General features: G+C 38.7%; 1 long non-coding RNA gene across 1 annotated transcript in view; it reads right to left on the bottom strand.

The window, feature by feature from the left end:
* LOC109495921 overlaps positions 1-23040 on the bottom strand; it is a 58182-nt gene that overhangs the window by 25322 nt on the left and 9820 nt on the right. The window contains exon 3 of the long non-coding RNA XR_002151644.3: positions 15143-15281. This is a non-coding gene — a long non-coding RNA (uncharacterized LOC109495921). The remainder of the gene's footprint in view (positions 1-15142; positions 15282-23040) is intronic.

Genomic DNA, 23040 nt, shown 5'->3' on the forward strand with positions numbered 1-23040 from the left:
AACTATATTTTATCTGGTGTTCTTATCTCTCTCTTTTTTTTCTTTTTCTTTTTTTTTTTTTTACAGTTATAACTGAACAAAGCATGTTTCACAGAACATTCTGTGACACAGACTGTGAGAAAATATTTCCACAATCACATAAATTTGGTAAATCCGACATATTCTGTACTCAACTTGTCTTACAATTTTCATTTACATATTATAGTTTATAAATATAGAAAACTTCAAATGTTGTTTAGCCTGGTATTGACTATAAGACTTCCCGCCCCCTCCCCCTCCTCCCCATTTGTGGTAAAACCTGTGCAGTATCATGTCTTTACACACACTCTGGGAAAGACTAATTTTTCTCCCTTCACAGAGGAACTAAATGTAGAAATCCGTAATTGACTTACAAGTAGAATTTTGTAGTTTTCCCATGCTACTGCTTCTCCTTTCTTTTTTCTTCTTTCTGTCTCTATCTCCCTGCTATTGATATTAATCATAAAAACAATGCTGATTGCCTTTAGAGAGTCTCATTCAGACTATACAATGAAGTAATTGATATGCATCTTCACTGCATGAATGAAAGGTAGTGGGGTCAGAAGCTTGCCTGGGGTCATGTGATTAAGAACCAGAGCAATGACTGCATTATTGCTGAAAACAAAAAATAGCTGCATTGTGAGGGTGTTAAAAAAGAATGGGGTTCTACTAGAGACAGAGGTGAAACAACGGAGTTTCTCACAGATGGAAGTCAGCCCAGTTTACTACCTCAAACTTTGTGGTCTTAAATCATTGTTCTCAAGGATACTTGGAGACAAAAGCATACTTATATAATCATAACATAGCTGTGGTGAAATTATGTGCACCATTAAACAGTGTCCATGTTTATCCATATTAGTCAATAAAAATACTTAAAACAGCTAAGACACATAAAGTAAGATCAGGTTTTAGAAGACATCATGGAGCCAAAATTTCAAGGCTGGCACAGGTCAAGTTTGGCATTATTGTTTTTGGATTATTGGCACAGGGGCGCCGTCACAGATTTGCCAGTCAATGCCTGAACCACATTCAATCCAAAGAGTTCAATAGTTACTGACTAGCTGGAGAAAGGAGAGAAGGGATAGAGGAAGAGAGGAAGGAAAAACAGGTGTAAGTATATGCGGTAAGCCTTCTCAGCTCCAGGGTCCATGTTCTTCCTACAGCAGGACATTGAATCTATGAGCCTTCATAAGACAAGTCATTTAACCTCTTGGAGTCTTTGTGTTCTCATCTGTAAAATGGGAGTGATGGTACCTTATTTAGCTACTTTGCAGGATTTTTTAAAGGCTGAACCAAAAGAGGCAGAACCTGTAAGGGGTTTGCTAGGAGGGAAACACAATACAGATGTCTTTATATATTTCAGAACATAATAATGAACACATTTATATCTAAATTTGGGCTATGTGGCATGATAAATATAACACACGTGTGGCATATGTATGGGCCAAGTGAGAATTTGTGCCTAAGTGAGCACTCTGCAATCTGGCAGATGGATGGACTACACAAAGCACCGAGAAAAAAATATTAAAAATAGGAACTTAAAAAATAGTATGATTGAATTGTTTTAATGGATTAAATAAAAGTCACTTACAGAATTGAGAAATAGCAATGTTAATACGGGTTCAGGATGGGTATTTGGAACTGAGTCCAACTATTCTCTTTGGCCTTGGCTCTCAGCTTTGATCTTTATTTGCTATCTTTTCTTTGCATTTCGTGTGTTCCTAACCTGACGGGTCTGTTTCAGCCTCTCAGAGAAAGCCGAGGTTGCCAGATAATCACATTTGATGAAGTGATTTCTCTGCACACCTCTTCTACCTAAGACATACTAGAATTAACACTTCAAGGTTGCCACAAGCTAGGATTTGGTTTATTCCTTAGGAGCAAGAGTGTGGTTGCAAATTTGCCAGGCAATGATGAGACTAAATGCCTTCTTGACTTGAATCAAGGCTGCTTATGAGGTTTATTTGTCTGCTTTCATAAGTAGCACCATTGGTGACACCTTATAAAAAGATGAGTGCATGGGAATGCAAGCTGGTGCAGCCAACTCTGGAAAATAGGATGGAGGTTCCTCAAAAAACTAAAAATAGAACTACCCTATGACCCAGCAATTGCACTACTAGGCATTTATCCACAGGATACAGGTGTGCTGTTTCGAAGGGACATATGCACCCCATGTTTATAGCAGCACTATCCACAATAGCCAAAGTATGGAAAGAGCCCAAATGTCCATTGATGGATGAATGGATAAAGAAGACGTGGTATATATATATACAATGGAGTATTACTCAGCAATCAAGAAGAATGAAATCTTGCCATTTGCAACTATGTGGATGGAACTGGAGGGTATTATGCTAAGTGAAATTAGTCATTTAGAGAAAGACAAAAATCATATGACTTCACTCATATGCGGACTCCAAGAGACAAAACAGATGAACATAAGGGAAGGGAAACAAAAATAATACAAAAACAGGGAGGGGGACAAAACAGAAGAGACTCATAAATATGGAGAACAAACTGAGGGTTATGGGAGGGGTTGTGGGAGGGAGGATGGGCTAAATGGGTAAGGGGCATTAAGGAATCTACTCCTGAAATAATTGTTGCACTATATGCTAACTAATTCGGATGTAAATTTTAAAAAATAAAAAAATTTAAAAAATAGGGTTTACCACAGCGAAAATATTAACACTACCTGTTTAATCTATTGACCAGATTTTTAAAAAGTTGTTCAATTATTTAAAGCCCTGTCTCAAAAAATAATCCATATACTAATTTATAATCTTCATAACTATGAAGAGTTTATTAGTGAAAGTTACTCCCTACAGGCCACAGCAGAAAACAGAGAGGTTGTAGGAATGAAAAATGCTGAGCTGCTCTCTCTGACTCCACCCCTTGCTCAATTAAGTCCCCAAAGAAGGTGTAATAAAAATTAGTATGTGGGACTATGTCAAAATAAAAAGCTTCTGCACAGCAAACGAAACCATCAACAAAATGAAAAGGCAACCTACTGAATTGGAGAACATATTTTTATATATCTGATAAGGGGTTAATATCCAAAATATCTAAAAAAATTCATACAACTCAATAGCAAAAAAATCCCATCTGATTAAAAAGTAGGCAGAGGCACTGAATAGGCATTTTTGCGAAGAAGACATCCATATGGCCAACAGGTACCTGAATAGATGCTCAACATCACTGATCATCAGGGAAATGTAAATCAAAACCACAGCGAGATACCACTTTATACCTGTCAAAATGGCTATTATCAAAAAGACAAGAATTAACAAGTATTGGTGAAGATGTGGAGAAAAGGAACACTTGTGCACTCTTGGCGGGGATATAAATTCATACAGCCACTATGCAAAATGCTATGGGGAAGTTACACAAAAAATTAAGAATAGAACTACCATATGATCCAGCAATTCCACTTCTGGGCATTTATCTGAAGAAAATGAAAACACTAACTCAAAAATATACATGTACCTCATGTTCACTATAGCATTATTTACAATAAGCAAGACATGGAAACACCTAACTGTCCGCTGATGGATCGATAAAGAATTTGTTTTGCATATATGAATATATATGCAATGTACTGCACAGTGCATATAGTTAATAATGTTGGATTGCATATTTAAAAGAAAAGTTCTCACCACAAGAAAAAAAATTGTAACTGTATGATGATGGATATTAACTAGACTTGTGATCATTTCTTAGTACATACAAATACTAAATCAGTATGTTGTATACCTAAAAGTTATACATTATACGTCAATCATACCTCAATAACAAAGCTGAAAACTATAAAAAAGAAAAAAAAAGAAAGATGAGTGCAAATTCACAGTTTTGTTTCCTGATGATTCCTCTTGGATGTTTAATATTCTAAAAAACAGCTATTGAAGTAGAAATTTTTGTTGTTGGTTTTTCAGGCTTCTTTGTTCTGTTTTGAGTTTGATTTTTCACTTGTGGTTTAAAAAAAAAAAAGTGTCTCATCCCGCAAAGGTCAGTTCCTGGAAATCTTTATATGAGCCCCAGGTAAACTTTATTTATCTGAGTTTATCATACTGAAATTGCTTGGGCCTGCACATACACACAAAATCTTTTGATTGTGGAGACCACACATCTGTTGATTAAGCTGTCAAATTTGTAGACTGATTGACCTAGAGATATGATTTCAATTATAGTTTTTGATGGTTCTGGAATTTGTATCAAGAGATAAGATGTTTGGCTGTAGGAGACAATTTCTATTGCTGGGGAGAGGGGATGTACATCATCGTAAGTGCATGAAATTTTCCAAACCAGTTTGGTTAGTTTACTCTAAGAGTTTTACAGTCACTTAAGGGTTTTTTTTTTTTGGCTTTTTTTTTGTTTTTTTGGTTTTTTTTTTTTGCTAAGTTGAAGGCGAACCTGTTTTGTAGAAGTCACATATGCACAGCCTTCACTTCAGAGCCTTGCACGTCACAGATGTGGTTTGAATCCTAGATGCTCTCTCTCCTAGTCTTGGGAACATGGACAAATACTTCACCTCACTGAGCCTCAGTTACTGCTGGTGGTGAGGAAATAGTGCTGCCTACCTGTCAGGACATTTGGGATGATTCAGTTAGCCCAGTACTGTGCCTGGCATATTACTGTTATCAACTAGCATCCCCAAAAGGGATGTATTTAAAATCTCTGTTGCATGTGAAACATGATTCACAGCTTATAAGGTATTGATATTTTGTGTATGAATATCTCAAGGCAAGTACTAAAACATCCCATTTTTTTTCAATATATGAAGTTCATTGTCAAACTGGTTTCCATACAACACCCAGTGCTCATCCCAAAACGTGCCCTCCTCAATACCCATCACCCATCCTCCCCTCTAAAACATCCCATTTTAAAGATAAGATGGGGCACCTCAGTGGTTCAGTTGGTTAAGTGTCTGACTCTTGACTTTGGCTCAGGTCATGATCTCATGGTCAGGAGACTGAGCTCTGTGTAGGGCTCTGCACTAGGCATATAGCCTGCTTAGGATTCTTTCTCTCCCTCCCCCTCTGCCCCTCTCCTGCTGGTGCTCTCTCTGAAAGGAAAGAAAGAAGGAAAGAAGGAAAGAAGGAAAGAAGGAAAGAAGGAAAGAAAGAAAGAAAGAAAGAAAGAAAGAAAGAAAGAAAGAAAGAAAGAAAGAAAGAAAGAAAGAAAGAAAGAAAGAAAGAAAGAAAAAGGAAGGAAGGAAGGAAGGAAGGAAGGAAGGAAGGAAGGAAGAAAAAAAGAAAGAAAAAAGAAAGGAAAGAAAGAGAAAACCCAGGCTAAGAGATATAAAATGGATTTTTCAAAAGTCACATTGCAAATCTTGGCAGAGCAGAAAATATGTCTTAGATCATAATACCCCTTGTTGTCTCTAACAAAGATTCTCTTCTTGACCAAACTCTACTCAGGTACTCCTGAGTTCTTTTTCAACTAGGCTCAACTTTTGGATCTCCATGTTTGTTTCTGTCTTGTCCAATTTTAGCAAGAATCCTCTCAGGAAAGTTTAGCCAGAATCCCCCATCCTCAATGATCTGATCACCCTTGGTATCTAGTTGGGTTCCTCATCTCCCGCCATCCCCCAAGTCATGCCTGATCGTCCTGGCCTGACTTCAGCAAGAATTCTGTTAGGTTGGTTTAGCAAGAATCCCTTCCCTTTCCCAACTCCTGATGTTTTCTCTTGGTAATTTTCTATCCACTGTGTCATTTTCTATCCATTGCAGTATCCCCAATCTGTTCCTTGTCTATAAATTCCCACTTGCCCAGGCTGTATTGGGAATTGAGCCCAATCTCTTCCCCACTGCTAGACCTCCTTATAGTTGTTCCCATACCTATGTCCACAGTCCCCCTTTGAATGAAGTCAGCCTTCCATACTTAACAGTTGTTATGAATAATTTTTTCCTTAACAGCTACTACAGAGCTTGGCTCTCTGTAGGTCTTAATGACATTTTTGCCGAATAAATAATTGAATGAAGTACCTGAAGCAAAAATTCTCCAAACTCTAAGTTCATTGCTATTTTTATTGTGCTACACCTGCATGTCTAAATCAGGGTCCAGTTTTTTATTAATGACAGCAGAATTATGGACATGCAGATAAAGTAAAGTGTGCTTAATGTTAATGTGAACTGAATCACACTTGCATTTTCCATAATGTTAGAGGGATCCCCTTTCAAACGAGTCTCATTGAGAACACAATCTTCAGGGCACTGCATTCAAAGGGCTGAAGCACCCTCAGCTATCTGCAAAGAATGATTTACCCACAACAATATGCTGATGGGTATCTTGAAGAGGATAAACCCTTGGTATCCAAAGTCCACAGAAGCCACAGAACATGCTGTGTTAGGAAACATGCCTGTATCTGAAAGAGCAACACATTCTTCTGATTTCCCAAGGCTGTCTGGTACACAAGGACATTTTTTCCTGAGGGGGAAAGGTAACAGTGATCCAATAGGAAGTCCATGTGCAATTTGACTGGACTTCATATTTGAGGACCAAGAAAAGATTACTGGGAGAAGACACTTATTTGGCACTTAGTTATGGCAAAGAGAATTTAATGGTAAATTAGAGATCTCTCCAACAAACTGATTTCTTGACTGTGCAGCCTGCTAGAGTAAACAGAACGCCAGATAAAGAGAGATGGGCTGGTTTCCTAGTTCCAAGTCCATCAATAAGTAGCAATGTTGCTTTCACCAAGTTCCTCAGCCTTTCTGAGTTGCATTCTCCTCTAAGAATGAGTTGGTTAAACACATAATATCAGAGATTCCTGGAAGTTTAAAAATTCTGAATCTGTATTTTCATAGGAAATGTTTTTAATCCATTACAACGAAAAAAAACCACAAACCCTCCTTCATTAAAAAAGAAAAAAGAAAGAAAGAAAGAAAGAAAGAAAGAAAGAAAGAAAAAGGAACTGGGTGACAATCAGCATTGAAAGAGAAATTAATTCCATTAGCATTTTAAAAAATCTCAGTGGTAATATTTCCCGAACAATGACTCCCATTGATGGCGTGAGTGGGCCATTGTGCCTTCTGCCAGTTAAACAGACACCACTTTATTCTTAGCAGCTGTGATCCCTAATTGGAAAGGGGGACTGGTCCAAAAATGATAAAAGGGAAATCACATCACAGTGCTGAAAATCAGCGTGGAGCTTAGTGGTTTCTGCCGCCCTGGTTACTGTGCTTCCCTTCAGCTTCTTGTCAAGGAATTTGCCCTTTGGAGACTGAAGCCCGACAGTGGCTCAACTTTTGCTTTGGGGATATTTGCCTGCAAAGGTTCCTTTTGCTTTCTTTATTTCTAAAAAAAAGTGAAAAATTATTGATAGAACCAATTCCTCACCAATGTAGTAACCCCACACTTGAGCTTTACTTAGACTTTAACAGATTCTCTTATTTTTCCATTTCCAAATAATTTTGAGATAAGGCAAAGCAGAAGAGAATACACTGATTTTTAAATCAAGTAATCAAGTTCTGAGGAGAGATGATTCTCTAGATTTATTGAAAACAATAGCCATCATTTCTTGCCACTCCCTCTGCTGGAAAAGCTCTTGAAGTAAATGCCCAAGGCTCTTGCCTTCACCCACTTCAGGGCTTTGCTTAAATGTATCTCCAGTGAGCCCTTCCCTGTTCAACCATGAGGACTACCTTCCACCCCACTTCCTACTCCTCCTCCTTGATTAATTTTTCATGATAGCATGTTTTTTCCCCCCACAGTACCTCATCAAAGACAGGATCTTTCTGGATTTTGTCTGGATCTCAAGTTCCTAGAACAGTATGTGATACACAGTGTGCCCCCTGTAGTATTTGTTGAGTGACTGAAGGTTGAATGGCATACAAGAAGGCACTCTAATAAATATTTCATAAATGGATGAATGAATCATTAAGAAAGGGAGTCCTTTGAATTCCTGCTGGTCCTTTGATTTTTATTCTGGCAGAGCACAGAAGTAAATTAGCTTGCCATTTGATGTAGCCTTTCTGAAAGTCACCTACTTCTACAGTGTTTCTTCACTGTTAGGGGTGATTTCACTCACTCTTCCCAGGAGAGCAAGGCTGCTGAACATTAAAGGGACATGCTAGAATTTGCTGTGATGTCCCTCTGGCTCTCTTTCATACCACTCAGTTCTTGTCTTGGTTTCTCCTGGAGGTTTTCTTTCCCCTTGTCCTCCCCAGGGATCTCTTATTTCACATGCAAATACTGCAGTTCACTGATTTAAAGTGCACATACATAGAACCAAGGCATGTTAATTTGGGGAAGAACCGTCTAGTCCACTGGCTCCATACCTTCCTGTACTTCGTAATGACCTGTCGGCTTTCATAAGTACTGATACTCAGGTCTTGCCCCAAACTATTAAACAGAATCTCTGGAGCCAGGACCACATCAGAATCATTTAAAATCTCTCTTGCGGTATCTAATGTGTAGCCAGAGTTGAGAACCACTGACCTATTCTGCATGCCAATCCCAATTCAACAGATGAGAAACTTGGGTTCAGACCTTTTGTATTAGTTTCTTATGGCTGATGTAATAAATTACCACAAACCTCATGGTTTAAAACAGTAGAAATTTATTCTCACAGAGTTCTGGAGCCCAGAAGTTTGAAATCAGTATCATTGAGCCAAAATCAAGGTGGTGGCAGAGTTGTGCTCCCTCTGGAGGCTCTAGGGCAGGATCCTTTTCCTTGCTTTTTCCAGTTTCTGTTGTCTGTGGCCACTCCTTCTATTCACTAGCTAATGATGAGCCCTTCCTCCATATTCAAAGTTGGCAGTGCAGCCTTTTAAAACTTCTGTCTGCTCTTCACATCTCCCCTCAATGTATCTGAAATCCCCCTCTGCCCATCTCTTATAAAGATACTTGTGATAGAATTTAGAGTCCACCCAAATAATTCAGGATAATCTCCTCATCTAGAGATCTTTAGCTTAATCACATTTGTAGTGATCCTTTCACCATATAAGGTAACATTTATAGGTTCACAAGGTTAGGATCCAGTGTCTTTGGGAACCATTATGCAGTTGACCTGCAGGTGTTCAGGGACCAGCCCAGATCCCATAGCTGACACTAGCAAAGAAAGACGGTGTCTCGGTTCCTGCCTGCATTGGAAGCCTCATTACTACATTTACATTAAATGACCTTCATAGAGTGAATCTGACTCTCTGATTTTGTCTTATAATGGGGCAAGGAGTCTCCACTATGAATTATGTATTGACTAGATTTTTGAATAATTATATACGTTAGAGGTGATATATATATTTCACACAGTCCATTTTCCTTCTGAGGTCCGAAGCCCTTCCTATCACCAGATATCTAAATATATATCATCTGTTAGTATGAAGAAGGTCAACAGAGAGAATCAGAGAATAGTCAAACTCTTGACTTTCCAGCTTTGAAATTTTCAGAAAGAACTGGAAGCATATCTGATCCAGTAGAACTCCTCCAGACCATACTGAAAATGTCCCTACTTTAGAATAGGTGAAGACCGCATGATATAGAGGAAAGAGAAAAGGGAAAGACTATGTGGATAAGATAGAGTTCCAATGCCAGTCCTGTATAAGGAACATCTGGAGCTAGGGGCAGGAAGCAGCATGGGGCCAAGTCATTATCCCCAGACCATCTACTCTGGACAGGTCTCCCCATCCACAGCCTGTCATGTGCTGGTCATTAGCAGGTATGGTACCCAATTGTGTCTCAGATTTGCTTAGTCCTTCCCTGACACACCCTGTGTAGACAACACACTTTCCACGGTCAGGATGCTCAGGAAGAGAGGGGGGTATTCTGAATGCCTAGATGGCTGGAGATGATGTTAGGGTCAAAACAACTAGCTCAAATGCTCAGTGGGACAGTAGTGGAGTATGTTTACTATTATATGAAGAGCTAGCATATGTATAAGGCTATATGATTTATAAAATGCTCTTTTATGGATTTTGATGAGTCCCATCATATACTGAAATTATATTAAGCCTGAGATATTACTTACAGCCAGTTTGTTGTCATAGTAGAACTTTAGCCTGGTCCTGTCTGACTTCAGACTTTTGGGTTTTGCTACCTTCTCTGTGGTTTGCCCCTAAGGAACTAAGGGCATCCACCAGATGCCCAGGAATACTCCCATGACTGAGGAACCAAGGCTTGCCTTGGGTTCACAGTCACAAACCATTTGATTTGCTTCCAGGAAGACTTAGAACTCAGTATCAATCTCTGAAAATTTTTATCTTGTTCTCAGACCAAATACGAAAACAAAAGATCAAGTTGGAATTTTTATGGGCTTAGAAAATGGCAAGACTAAGTGGTTTTTGAACATTCAGTTTGGATGGGAATTAGAGCAATAGCAATAAAGGCAGCTTTAAAAAAATAAATTATGTATGGAGAAGAAGCAATCTAATCTAATCTTAGGGTTAAATCACTGGCCTAGAAATCAGAACACTTGGAAACTAGTGTTGGAAACAATTGTGTGAATTTAGGAGTGTCACTTTCCTACTTTATGCTCCTTACCTCATATGTATAAAATGGAAATGATACTTGATCTACTTGGAAAATATATGAAATTTTTAGAAAAGGAGAAAGTACTAGGTGAATGCAACATAGCACTATATTTAAAAATAGAGGAGTCCGGAGTGTGTGTGGTATGGGTTGAATTCTGTCCCTCCCAGATTCATATGTTGAAGTCCTAACTCCCAGAACTTCAGAATACAACCTTATCTAGAAAGAGAGTTGTTTCAGCTGTAATTGTTTAAGATAAAATCATAAGTGGAATAGAGTGGGCCCCATAATTCAATATGATTGGTGTCCTCACACAAAGGGGAAATTTGGACACAGACATACACATGTATTAGGAGAATGTCACATGAAGATTGGAATTATGTTGCCACAAAGCCAAGGAACTACCAGAAGCCAGGAAAGAGGCCTGAAACACATGCTTCCTTAATGCTTTCAGAGGGAGCATGGTCCTACTGACAATGACAGCCCTGGCAGACAAATACAGTGTACCTGAAATGGTGTTCCTATAGTGAGGAATTCCTGTATGTACCTTTTTTGTAGTCCTCTCATGTGACAGATCCAACAATTCTAGTAGGAAATCCCAACAGTGAACATTATAACACCTAAGTGAAGATCAAGATGGGTTCTTTTTTCCAGTATGCAAACTTCTTGATTTACAGATAAAACTGAATCCCGGGGCTCCCAGGACTATAGCTAAATGTGTCCAATTATTGGACCACAAAGAGTGGCTGATTGCAAAGTCCCTCTTAGTGTTGATGGAGGTGGTATGGATGTAGGCTTTTTCATTTATTTAATCAACTATTACTCATTGAGTATTGACGGCAAAATCCTAGCCTTCTCCTTCAGAATAGGGAACACTTTCATGGAAAGAAAGTTGTGGTTAGGAAGTTACCAACTACCATTTATTTCCACAATTGGGCATTCAGAGTAGAGGAAGTAAGGGGAGGACAGGATAAGCCAATCTCTGTGCCTACTCCTCTGCCTCTTCTCCTCACCTTCTTTTCATGTCAGGATCTTCCCTTTTACCCACATGCCTCACCCTAGATTTAGGCAAGAGGAGCCTTTGACCAAGGACTTCATTTTAGAAGGTCTCATGTTGCACAAAAGCAGTTCAGGCCCCAGCAAAACAATACTCCACATCTCTCTCCTGGGTGGGACAATACAGTGGAGATGGATATTATATCACAGCATGGGAATAATTTGAGTGGCAGAACTCTTAAGTAAGAAAAAGATAAATTAATAATTAATCCTTCCTCTCTGATAGCAGTGAAGTCAATAGACTTTGCATAATGAAAGTAGGTTTCCAAGGAGGGACAAAGAGGCATTCATAATTAGCACAGTATTGGCAACTGAGAAATATTTTGCAATATGAAAAATTCATATTACTTTTCTTTTTTCTTCTTTTTTTAATTTGAGAGACAGAGAGCACAAGAGGGGCAGAGGAGTAGAGGGAGAAAGAGAGAGAGAGAGAGAGAGAGAGAGAGAGAGAGAGAGAGAGAGAATCCCAAGCAGGCTCCATGCTCAGCACAGAGACCAATGTGGGGCTCTATCCCATGACCTTGGCAATATGACTTGAGCTGAAATTAAGAGTCAGATGTCCAATTGACTGAGCCACCCAGGTGCCCCAATATTACTTTTAAATATGTTTTTTTGTAGGTCAAGATCCATGCTAATATGGTAGTCTCATGTGGCTATTTAATTAAACTGAAGTTAAACAAAATTAAAAATGTAGGTTCTTGGTCGCACTTACTACATTTCAAGTGCTCAATAGCCACTCATGCGGTGTGACTGCCATATTGGACAGTTCAGATATAGAACATCTCCATGATTGCAGAAAATTCTGGTGGATAGCCTGACTTAGATTTAACAAATATGGAGCATAATATTGATTCTTCACATTGGCAGTTAGATTGCTACTGAAGCTAGGATTGCAAAGAGTTTCACTTTTATAAAAATATTTAATACAATTTAACAAATAAAAAACCATATTCAGCTTATTTAAGTAATTAAAAGATTACTGAGGAAAGGTGTAGGATAACGGCACAAACTTGGTTGGCAAGGGGAAAAGTGTGCAAAGTAGAACATTGGCCAAGACACAGAAACGTTTTGTGTCCCTTGTAAGGTACGTAATTGGAATTTGTTATTAGGATAATGGTTTCCACAATTCTCATAGTAACGACATTGTGAACAATTCAGAGATTATATGTAATGTTTTCTGGATCTAGTCAAAGGAGAGACATCTTGATGAAATACATATCAGGACTAATGTCATAACTACTCTCAGACACAGGCTGAGAACAATGACTAAACACTGTTAAAGCAACTATATTAAATTTAGATAACACATGAGATTCATTAGAATAGCTAAATGAAACAGATTTTATGAATTTGAATATTTCATAAAGAGATGATAAAATTACAAAGCAACTGTACCTTATGTGATAAAATTAAGATATTTCATGACATTTTTGTCATGATAATTTATTATATGTGACCACATAAAATTAGTTCTAACATGATATGTAAAATTATAATTTCTAAATCTAAGTATTGCTTAAATAATTTGTTGACAATTCTAATCGCTATAGCCCCAGAAGAGAAAAACTTCTCTAAACTGAAATTAATTGAACCAAAAAAAAAAAAAGTAAGAACTACAATGACTCAAGAAAGCTTGTCTTAATTTGGCTTTGCTGTCAGTAGAACCCAAATTATGTGAGAAATCTTTAACAATGTAATTAGTGATGTGCCGAAATAAAGGCAAGAAATACTTTTATAAAAAAAAATTCTGAATTGAATGTCTTTACTAGAATTCATTCTAACACTGACAGCTTAGCAATACAACATCCCCACTTGAATTAAATTAGTTTATCTTTGATGTTATGTTGACTTTCAGTCATTTAAAAATAAATGGTTTTATAAAAATCTTTCAATTTTGCATTATGAAGGTATACTTTTCAAAGAAGGAAGATAGAACATATCTCGACGAAGTTTGATAGCTTGATTTATACTTCAAAATATATTGATACATGGCATGTGGGCTTTCTTTTGTCTCCTAGCCTTCGGTCTAGGGATTGTAAGAGTAGACTTGGTCTTGTCAGTCCTTTTTTCATAGGTTAGTTAAAGCCTCTTCTTATAGACCCACAGGGAGTGTATTAAGACTGGATTCTCATCCAACTTCATGGCTCACCTAAAACAGCCACACAATTCCAGACACTTGAGGGCTGAGGATATTTACAGAAGAGAAGAATGTGTTCACATGTGTGCAGTGGGGGGCGCCTGGGTGGCTCAGTCGGTTGAGCGACCGACTTCAGTTCAGGTCATGATCTCACAGTTTGTGAGTTCGAGCCCCGCATCGGGCTCTGGGCTGACAGCTCGGAGCCTGGAGCCTGCTTCGGATTCTGTGTCTCCCTCTCTCTCTGACCCTACCCCCCCCCCCCCCACTCATGCTCTGTCTCTCTCTGTCTCAGAAATAAATAAGCATTAAAAAAAATTCAAATATGTGCAGTGGGTTATACTTCAGTGGACATTGACCAGTCTCACGTCATCTCCACAAACACAGAACAAGAGGACCGAGGAACTATTAAGTTGTGGTTTGGAGATTTCACTTTATGCCCCAGAAAAAACAAAAACAAAAACAAAAGTATGGCAGCAAATATCCTTAAACCTTGGAATGGCTCATTGAGGGAGAAGGTGGGAGGTATAACTGACAAATGACAATTTTAAATATTTAAGGTGTACAACTTGATGATTAAATAATGAAACTAACACAGCCATCACCTCAGTAGTTACCATTCGCTTTACTTTTCTTTCTCTCCCTTTTTTTTCTTTTTTCTTCTTTCCCCTTCCTTCCTTCCTTCCTTCCTTCCTTCCTTCCTTCCTTCCTTCCTTCCTTCCTTCCTTCCTTCCTTCCTTCTATCCTTTTTTGAGGAAGGGAGCAGAGGGAGAGGGAGAGATACAATCCCAAGCAGGTTCCATGCTCTGAGCAAAGCCCAACATGGGGCTGGATCTCACAAGCCAGGAGATCTGACCTGAGTTGAAACCAAGAGTCCTGACATTTAACAGACTGAGCCACCCAAGAGCCCCTGCCTTTTTTTTTTTTTTTTTTTTTTTTTGTAATGGTTCTTACAGGTCTAAAATTTCATGGCCCGTTGCTTAAGCATTGCACAATCACATCACTGCAGTTCAAAAGCAGGAAATGCATTTTACCCGTTTCCCAGGAAGTAAGGGAAGTCTGCATGAGTTGTAAAGGTACCTGTGCTCTGGCTGTTTTGCATTCTTGCTGAATGCTTCTACACCTGGACCACTGGGGAACCTGCCTTTGGGCTCTGTGTTGCCAGTGATGCAATCCACGGCGGATGACCACCCAGAGAGCGGCCTGAGTTATGCTCCTACGCGACACGTAGCCGTGGCATTTTGTAATGAGGAACAGCTTTCTCTGACATGTGTCCTAAGTGAAAGCCGAGCTCTAGCCTGGGCTGACTTTCAGTCCAGCCCTGGCCTAGTATGCACCGGCACCGGAGAGAAGGGGCATCCGTAGAGCGGCTGCTTGAAAGGGCTCCTGGCTCCGGTTTCCGGACAGCAGCTGCTAGTCATTTAGGCGTCTGAAACCTTTGAATCGAGCGTGTGAGGTGTCCGTGTGACTTACCAGGAAAGCTCTGCTCTGTAGCTCTGAGCTCAGGAATGAAATGGCTTGGGAAGGAGAAGGCCAGAGGGAGCGAGCAGCAGAGGCCGCTGCATAAAAGGGGCAGGCATCTGCAGGCTGGCACGGCAGGAGGAACATGCTTCTAAAAAGAAAAAGAAAGCACTTTAATTACTGACCCCCCCCCACCTTTTTTTTTTTTTTTAAATATGTCAGTTGGAAATGCTTGTGGTGACAGCTGGCTAAAATGAAGGTCTCAAGCCCCTTAGATTGTGAGCTGTGTGAGACGGAGACTCAATGAGTAGAGAACCTATATATTTAGTTCATTGCTGAGTCGGGTTAGCCAATGTGTGACTGGCTCCACGAGTTGGTGAATTTCACGAGTGGCTTTGTGACCCTGTGGACAGAACCTGAAGGTTCCAATAGACCTGTATGGATTTGAAACTAGTGGCTCCTCTTATTGTGTGATCTCAATGCCTCCCATCTCTCTCTTTTTTTTTTTTCATTTTTAAAGTTTCCTTAATAATAACCACTTTATTCAGTTGGGTGTGAATTAAATGAAGTGTCATATGTAAGTTCCAGATGTATATTTATACTGAAGACTTAAATCTTTTTAGTCCCCCTTTCCCCCTTTCCTGAAGTTTGGAAGTATAATTGTCATAGACCAGCCCTAAGAATCTGCTTCGTGTTTTCAAAATTATTTGATACTTAGGAAACAAGGCAAAGAGTCCTGCCTGTCCTTTTGGTGTTGTTCTGGACCTACCCAAGGACTACTTAATAAATGAGAAGAGATTGGCCGTATGGGATAATTCTAGTTTTTGTGGATCAGGGCCCTAACTCTTTGACATAACATTGTAACTTGAGGATTTTTTTTTTTTTTTTTTTTTTTTTTGGTCAAATAGGGATGCAAATTTCTGTGTAGTAGAAAATTAACTGCAGAGGACAGTTTATCCATTTGATATCTAACATTTTATATCTAGCAATTTTTGCTTCAATATTCTTTTTTTTTTTTTTTAAGATTTTATTTTTAAGTAATCTCCACACCCAGAGTGGGGCTCAAACTCACAACCCTGAGATCAAGTGTTGCATGCTCCAACTGCTGAGCCAGCCGGGCACCCTGAATATTCTTTCTTTAATCCTTATAAATTCTCAGTTCCTCATCTGCTCTTCGATTATGCCTCTGCTGATTCCTTCTTAAATTAGTCAAATAAATTGACCATTCTATGTTAGTTAATAAATCGATCATTCTATATTAAGTGAGTTAAACACATTGATCATGGGAGTCATGTTTTTAACTTTTTGAAAATCATGGTTTGACAGTATTTAGGAATCTCCATATTTTGCTGGCAATACCTAGAACATAGCAGACACTCAGTGCAGGTTTGTTGAATAAATGAGTGAAGAATCAACTAAAAATTGAACTACTGCAGGAAGCCTGAAGGAGCCCTGAGTCCTGTCAGCTTTGGATCCCACCCGGTCTCTATTATCTTCATTGGTAACTTTGGACTTTGTCTTTACATTTCATGCCAGCTTAAACCAGAAGATTTAGTTCAAACTTCCTTTACAGCAGTGTGAGCAGAAGGAGTATTATATACAGTTGAAGACAATAGTGAGTTGAGTTCATGCTGTCCCATTAGGTGTAGGTTGGGTGGAAGCCTCTGTCTGCCCGTGGACTCAGAAGCCCACGTTAATTCAGTCTAGACATTGATGGAGGTTCTGTAAAGCCTTTAATATCTACCATTTGGTCCACCTCTTGACCTTTCTTCACTCAAATGCACAATTTTCTTTTCTTCCTCCCTCACTCCATTTTTCCACCTTGGAAGTCATTCTATTCATGTCTCTTGACAATTCCCAGTGCCTATATTTAAGCATCCAGATTCTTCACTTGATACCCTCATAGTTCCTAAATGTGCATCCACATATTCAATCCTTTTATTATTATTTTTTAAAAGGCACATCTGTATCATTGATCAGTTAATGATTGAGTTCTCTGACATGTAATAAGAATCCGGAAAAAAAAAAAAAAAGATTCTTTAACAAGGAGAGGACCTACTTTTTTTCACTTAACAAAAAGTCCAGACCTAATTTGGCAACTGAATGACACTACCAACAACCCAGGCTTCTTCTGTGTTTCCACAGAGACTTGCTTGACATGTGGTTTTCATTCAAAATGTTGTTTAGCATTGCAAGATGAATACTCCTTTTCCATCATCAAGTTCACAATCTAGGTAGAATGAAGGAAAAAGGTGATGGGCAAGTAGCACATTTTGGGTGAGTGAGTTTCCTTTTAAGAGCATTCCCAGAATCCTTTCCTAGTGATTTCCAATGACATCTCCTCAGTCACTACTGTGTCACATAGCTTTACACCTTTAGCTGTAAAGGAAGCTGAAAAATATGTAGTTATCCCAAACCAAATACTTCATGGCTCTTTTACTAAAGAAGGAGAAACTAAATATTGGGTAAGTATCTGTGATTATTTTTCTTATTTTTATCCTAACACATTTGATTTTATTTTAACACAGATATACCAGATATGTTTGATACTTCTCTCAAAATTCCTAATCACCAAAGAAATAAGTATTTGTAAGTCATTGTTTTAAATTAAATGATTCCAAATTATCAGCACAAATAAACTGGGACATTGAAGAATAGCAGACTAATCAGACATATTGGGCCAGTTGGGAGTTGAATCCCAGTTATACAGTTTACTGGCTATGTAACCATGGACAAACTTCCTTGAATCTCATTTGTCTTAATCTCTAAAATGAGGATAAAAGAATAGCACAGCCTAAGCAAAAGTTCCTTAGAAAACAGAGTCTATGACAAAACTCATGATTAAGGCCTTCCTGAAAGGTCTTAAGCAGAGTGGGAGTGCAATTAGAAAAGAATATTTAATCAGTTTTTCAAGATGTTAAGATTATAACAGAATTCTAGAATTCTGAGATAATTTCTTTCCTATGGGGTTAAAATGTTCTTTATATTGTGAAATTACGTAACAGTAGTTTGAGTTTACTTTTGAATGCTCTCATTGAAAACAAAAAATTGGAAACCTGGCATCTCTGTGTTGGTTCTTAGTTTTTAAAAATGTCCTGACCCTTGTAATCCTCTTGATCGCTAAGATTTCTTCTTCACCTGATATTATCATTATGAGAAGATGAGATCTTGTGTACTTTAAAAGAGTCATGTAGCTTCCAGCAAGATTTCCAAGACTTGCTATCACTAAGAGAAATGGCTGTTTTGGAAAGATATTGTGCATGCAAGCCCATTTATTTTATTCCCATTGAATTCAGTTTTCAAGTAGCTTCTAGGATAAAGCAGAAAAAAGTCTTTCTTTCACCATAAAAAGAAACAGGAGTATCTGGCCTATGTCAAAGGTCCATGTAATATTAAGCATGTACAGTGCCTGAAATATATTAGGTGCTCATTACATGTTTGTGGAATGAATTTAGAGAAGACTCTTTCTTTTTTTTTAATTGATGTATAATTGACATATGTTGGTTTCAGATGTACAACATAACGCTTTAATTTTTGTATACACTGTGCAATGATCACCCAATGAGTCTAGTTAACATTCGTCACCATACATAGTGACAGATTTCTTTTTCTTGCAATGAGAAGTTTTAAGATTTAGTCTTAGCAACTTTAAAAATACAAGGTAGTATTACTAACTATGGTCTCCATGCTGTACATTATATCCCCATGACTTATTTATTTTATAACTCGAAATTTGTACCTTTTAAGTCCCTTCACCCATTTTGCCCATCTCCCATCCCCTGCTTTTGGTAACCACCAATCTGTTCCATACAAATTTTAGAATTGTTTGTTCTAGTTCTGTTTAAAAAAAAAAAAGCCATTGAAATTTTGATAGGGATTGCACTGAATCTGTAGATTGCTTTGAGCTGTATGGGTATTTTGACACATTAATTCTTCCAATCCATGAGCACAGAATATTTATTTATATCTCCTTCAATTTCTTTTATCAATGTCTTTTTAAAAATGTTTATTATTTTTGAGAGGGAGAGAGAGACAGAGTGCAAGCAGGCGAAGGGCAGAGAGAGAGAGAGAGGGAGACACAGAATCCGAAGCAGGCTCCAGGCTCTGAGCTGTCAGCACAGAGCAGGACGCCAGGCTCGAACTAACGAACTACGAGATCATGACCTGAGCCAAAGTTGGATGTTTCATCAACTGAGCCACCCAGGTGCCCCTTTTATCAATGTTTTACGGTTTATTGTGTATAGAGCTTTCGCCTCCTTGGTTAAGTTTATTTCTAGGCTTTATGTTCCCAGTGCCTTGGAAGTAGTCATCTACCCAGAACTGTGTCTCCAGTTGTTAAAGTCCCATGGGACTCAGGTGTACAAGCCTGGCCTGATCTCCTGGCCTCCAGAGCAGGTGGGCAGGGGTGTTTCCTGGGTGGCAGCTGCAAAAACAAGGTCACCATATGTAAAAACCAGGGCACCAAACTCTGCTGTGTAGGACCCTCCTCTGGGAGACAGTGGTGCTCCATAGCATGGCACAGGGGGTGTGAAAATATGGTGCCCACTGGCTGAAGAACAGCAGAGAGGGAGGACAGGCACTTGCCAGAAAACGACAACAACAACAACAACAACAACAACAACAACAACGGAATACAGACAAAAAAGAAAAAAAAGGAAACAAGTGCCACCTTTTTTGTTGTTGTTGTTTCTCCTTTTTCTCTTTTCTCCTTGTGTCTCAGTCTTACGTGCCCACTTCAGTGTGGATTTTCTCTCATTTGCCTGATGTAAATGGGTTGCTCTACTACGTTAGTTTTTTCCCCCCTAGAGGAACTTATCCCATACATAGCTATAGATTCAGTGTGTCTGTGGGAAGAGATGAGTTCAGCACCTTCCTATGTCACTATCTTGAACTGGAATTGACAAGGTTCCTTCTTATCTCCTATATTTCATTGAGCAAGGCTCACCCTCTAGGCATTTAACTCCCCAGTATTTCACGTTTGTAGTAGGAATAAAAAAATGTAGACCTGATATGGGTATCTATAATATTACTACATCATAAAACATAACCAGTAATAATCCTATGACTATTACATGAGAAAATTATGGGAGATATTTAAAAAAATTGATATTGTCATTATTAAGGAATGACAGAAGTAGACTGTAGCAATAGCACATAAAGCAAATGTTCTAAAAGAGGAATCACATGTGCTTCACATTCCCTCAGGAGGTTGAAGCAAAGATAAAAGTGCCAACAGATTAGCCTTAATTCATCTCTTTGCCACAACAGATGACAGTGCTTTGTTCAAAATAGTTGCTGAGAAAAGATATTCAATCAGGAAAAACACAACAGAGTCAGGGGGAAAGTAATAAACTGACTGCCAAACCACAAAAAATGGCAAGTGATTATACAGCTTTTTTATGTCTCACGAAGCAATGATGAGTTGGCACTAATTCCCAGTTGAATGGTGAGTTGTCTACAGATACGGTGGCATCACTGAAACATGTCCCCAGTCACCTGTGACTATCCATGTTTTGGGTTTATTTCATTCAGGCCATTGCAACATGCAGAACATTTGACAATTAGGTTTAAGTACAAATGCGTTTTTTTTCCCTCCTGGAAAAATGGCATAAACTGGTAGGTAGCAACTGAACAAATATTTGAAGTTAATGGAGGAGTAGTGAGTAGATGAAGAATGTCCACCAGCCTTCCACAAGATGGGGAATCAATTGATGTTGAGTATTGAAAATGTATATATATATTTAAGTTTATTTATTTATGTTGAGAGGGACAGAGACAGTGCACATGGAGGAGGGACAGAGAGAGAGAGTGAGAGTGAGAGTGAGAGTGAGAGTGAGAGAGAGAGAGAGAGAGAGAGAGAGAGAGAGAGAATCCCAACCAGACTCCATGCTGCTAGTGCAGAGCCTGATGCAGGGCTTGAACCCATGAAACTGCATGATCATGACCTTAGCCGAAACCAAGAGTTAGGCACTTAACCAACTGAGCCACCCAGGTGCCTTTATGTTGAGTTGAGTATTTATGTTGAGTATTTAAAGTAACAGTGTGTATATACAGGGAGGTGGCTTGGTCCACAAGATTGGAGTGTGGATACTTTCCTGTATTCCAAGAAAATGGAATATATCCGTGGAGCTTTCAAACATGTGCTCTTCTAACTTTATGCTCAGGTCGATGAACACCCACCCATAAGAAAACCCAGGCTAAGGTAGATATTGTCAGATATTTCCACTGAGTAGCTCATAGCTTGTGCTGATTATGGATTATTCTGTTCTGTGGCCACAATTCTGGGTGGGTAGTCATTTGAGGCATTTTACAACGTTGAAGTATCCTGAAGAATGGAGAAGGCTCTGCCTTCACATTTAAGGATCAGTACCACCACAGAGATAAAGTCATAGTTATAAAAATTATGGCTACATTTTGTAGAATGATCTTTTCTCTTTCATTTTTGATTTATTTCTAAGTAGATCATGTTTATGGATAAGAACTTTTTGAGACACTCTTTACTTGTTCAATTCCTTCATTGTTTGTTTCAAGGGGCACATTTGGGTGAGTACTAATAGCACTTAAAATGAGCAGGTATTATTTTCCACTCAGAAAATAATATGTGCTAATTATGAAAAGAACACTCTTATGAAAAAAAAAAGATCACCCGGTGATAATCAATGTTATCATTTGAATGTATTTCCTTCCAACTATTTTTTTAATGAATCATTTATATATTTTTTAACATAGTTGTGACCATACTGAATATACAAGTTTGTGCAGGGCCTTCAAGTAGACCTCAGTGATTCATGTTAATGAGTGATGGGGGAAAAAAAGGCCAGAACAAATGAAAACAAAAGATAGATGAAAAGTCTCACTGTAATCAACGGTCTAAAATACTGCTTCCACCAAATGTTTTCCTGAAAGGCTAAACAACACCTTCTTTAAGCTGCTGTAACATTTTCATCTTCTTTTAAATAAAGGAATTAATTATGTGGTTATTGTGATTTCTTTCTACATTATCTCATGTGAGCCTCCCAAAATAATAAGTAACAGTTGTACCACCATTTAACATTAACTGATACAGTTGGGTCTAAAAACCAGGTGTCTGAACTCCACTTTCCAATACAGCAGACTCCCACCCTTGGGATTTGATTGGATGCAAATACCTTTGTAAACTCTGCCCTGGCCACAACTCTTAGTCACTTTGTTTGGCATCTGGACTAGAACAAAATGAATAAGTTTTCGAGGCCTGGTCTAAGACCCTAGGGGTCATGCCTGGACCCCAGTTTAGAGGTTCTCTGGGAAGCTAGTTGATTTGTTCTGTTTTGTCTATGATATGAAAATTAGAATATCTGAAAGGCAGATGTTAGGTTGGAATCTTTGTCCCCTTATTTCTAGTTATGCGACTTTTGAAAAATTATTTAACCCCTCTGAGCCTTAGTTTTCTGATCAGTAAAGTTAGGAATAATATTATCTCTCATGGCATATTATCCCATGAGGTTTGACTATGATCACACAACTTACAGTGATAGAAAGTAACTCAGCACATATTAACCCCTGAATGATGCTGAAAAATAGCCAAGCCTCCCAAAGGTTCCTCAGATGAGGGGTCTCAGACCATTGGGATCCACACTTAGCCTTGCATAAAGGGAGAGACGAGGAGACATTTAGGACGCGGGGCGAAGAAAAGGATGGAGGTTCTCCAAAGACTTTCTCATTGCTTTCCAAAGACTTTTAGGTAGTAGTGACCCACATTTGTCTTTCAACCTCCAGTACTTAAACACTTGAGTGCCTAATATGTGCCAGAAACCTTTCTAAATGCTAGTGATGCCTTACTGGAAACAGACTTCCAACAATGGTTTCTCAAATAAGTCCGTGTATGGTGGGGGTAACTTGTGCATTATGTGAAGGCATGTTTTGAAGCAGCT

Source organism: Felis catus, chromosome F2, assembly GCF_018350175.1.
Source record: "Felis catus isolate Fca126 chromosome F2, F.catus_Fca126_mat1.0, whole genome shotgun sequence".
Lineage (NCBI taxonomy): Eukaryota > Metazoa > Chordata > Mammalia > Carnivora > Felidae > Felis > Felis catus.